This window comes from Palaemon carinicauda, unplaced genomic scaffold, assembly GCF_036898095.1.
Source record: "Palaemon carinicauda isolate YSFRI2023 unplaced genomic scaffold, ASM3689809v2 scaffold1057, whole genome shotgun sequence".
In the NCBI taxonomy this organism is placed as follows: Eukaryota; Metazoa; Arthropoda; class Malacostraca; order Decapoda; family Palaemonidae; genus Palaemon; species Palaemon carinicauda.
In genome coordinates, this window is record NW_027168546.1 from 2,501 (window position 1) to 5,036 (window position 2,536).

Here is a 2,536-nt window from a genome sequence, read left to right on the forward strand (position 1 = left end):
ATAAAAATAATGATATGAGTATGATAGTCATTTTACCAGATATGATTTGTTCTAAACATGAATTATTAAATCAAGTGATTACTAAGTATAATAAAAACCATATTCATGAAAAACTGAAGAAAAAGAACCAAAAAGTAAACTTTACGCATATATCAATGCCAAAATCTCATACTAATAACAGTTTTACACTAAAAGACACTTTTATAGGAATACCAAAATTAGCTCCATTGGTACAAAATGCCGATTTGCGAGGAATTTTAAGAGAAAACAAGAAGACGCAGTCACGACCTGTTCATACCATTATTGAAACTTGTATTTATATTAACAATAATGAAGATGGAACTGAAATGGACGCGCAAGCAAATGCTTGCTGTATGGATGGTGGACCTAATTATTATTTGACTTTGAATTTGAATAAACCTTTTGTTTACAGTATTCACGATACTAAGTCTGGAAGAATAGGTATTTTGGGAATTTTCACATAAACATAAAAAAATAAGGAATTGTTAAGGCTATTTTCTTTAGCTTTTATATATATATATATATATATATATATATATATATATATATATATATATATATATATATATATATATATATATATATATATATATATATATTTCCTAATTTATATTTATGATAATTTATAATTATGGTATTGCTAATATTTATTTGACTAATGTATATTTCTAAGTGTTATTTTACGTTGATATTCACACAAAATCCTTAAAATGTTTGAAGCCTGCCTCGTTCAAAGCAGCATTCTCAATAAAGCCATTAATGCCATCAAGGAATTGTCAAATGAGGCAACATGGGTACAGATTCTAGTATTCTAGTATTCTAGTATTCAACTACAGGCCATTGATACAGGCCATGTTTCTATTGTATCTCTTAATTTACTCGCTGAAGGTTTTGATAAATACAAATGCGACCGCAATCTAGTTATGGGAATAAATATATGCATTATGTAATGAAATTAAGGAATTTAGATCAAGAATATATAAATATTCATGATATTGACTACAATTGCATAAACAAAATGCCATCAAATGAATTTTCCCTTATCTGCAGAGATATTAGTCAAATTGGAGATTGCATAGACATAGCTTGCATCAAAGATGGTGTGAAGTTCTCAACCGCTGGTGATATTGGCACTGCAAACATAAAATTTGCAAAAACGTCCAGTGTAGATAACAAGGAAAAAGCTGTAGAAGTTGAGATGCAAGAACCCATCAAGTTGACCTTTTCGTGTAGATACCTTAACTTGTTTACCAAGGCCACTGCTTTTTCTCCCAGGGTATCTTTTTTCATATCCCCTAATATGCCTCTTCTTGTGGAATATAGTATTGAAGATATTGGCAACATTCGCTATTTTTTGGCTCCTAAATTCGAGGAAGGGAAGAATAGCTAAATATTTTTTAATTAACACTATTTTGTAAATTGCTTTAACAATTATTATTATTTTTATTACCACATTGTATTAGTATGGTTATGTTTTGTTCCGATTTAGTGTTTGATTTTTTATAAGTGTTTGTCCAGTAAATTTATTTGTATATTAATAATAATTTTATTAAAGTATTTCTATATATAGATTATTGAGTTTTAAATATAAAATAATTTAGTTTTCCTATATTTCTTTGTAGCTTTTGTTATGTATTAAATTTCAATAACGGACCGATTAATCGCTGTTAATAACTGTTAAGTTAGTTAGCATTTATATCTCATATTTTTTTTGTTAATTCTATTACATTTATAAGAAGGGACGCCTGGAACATATGACTGCGGGAAATAAGAAAATTGAAAATGACAAAATAAGAAATAATTAATAATTACAAACAAATAAAGATAGATCAATTTGAAAAAAAATAAACAGAAGATATGAACATGTTGAAGTGCAATGACCAAGACCAAGAAGGAGATGATATAGTAGAAATATTTAATGGTTATTATCCAAAAAATATCTTTACTCATCCAAATTTTAAGCAAATTTATAAAGGAAAAGAAAAAACTAACAAAAACAATATCGATAATAATAACACTAATGATGATGTTGCAGAAGAATATCACGTTCATCAAAAAATACTTTTTCAGTGTACAAATCAAATGTCTTATAAAAAAGAAATGATACCCAATAAACAATAAAACTTTTTATCATACAAACATTTTGAAATATTATCAGGATAAATAGACCTGTTGTATGGATATATAGGTGGTGCTGTTAATCAAAATCAATATTATCCATGTAGAACATATATAAGAATTGATAAAAAGCAGCAACACATGCTGTTGTATATTGAGTTTGTAGATAAAATTGGACACCCCTATAACATTCCTGATAAAATGTTTTTTTTTATAATGCACTATTTAAAATACCTTCTTACGAACACTATGGTTTTTTAAAGAAATATGATGATATCGATGTAAATAAATATCTTCCTGATGATGACGAGAAATTTACAAGTGATACTTCAGATGAAGGATATAATATCGATGAAACGAGAAACGAAGAGGGTTATAATATCAATACGACAGAAGA

At 27.2% G+C, this 2,536-nt stretch overlaps 1 pseudogene; it reads left to right on the plus strand.

Moving 5' to 3' along the window:
* The first annotated feature begins 731 nt into the window (after positions 1-731).
* LOC137635241 (proliferating cell nuclear antigen-like) lies at positions 732-1,411 on the plus strand (annotated as a pseudogene).
* The last annotated feature ends 1,125 nt before the right edge of the window (positions 1,412-2,536 follow it).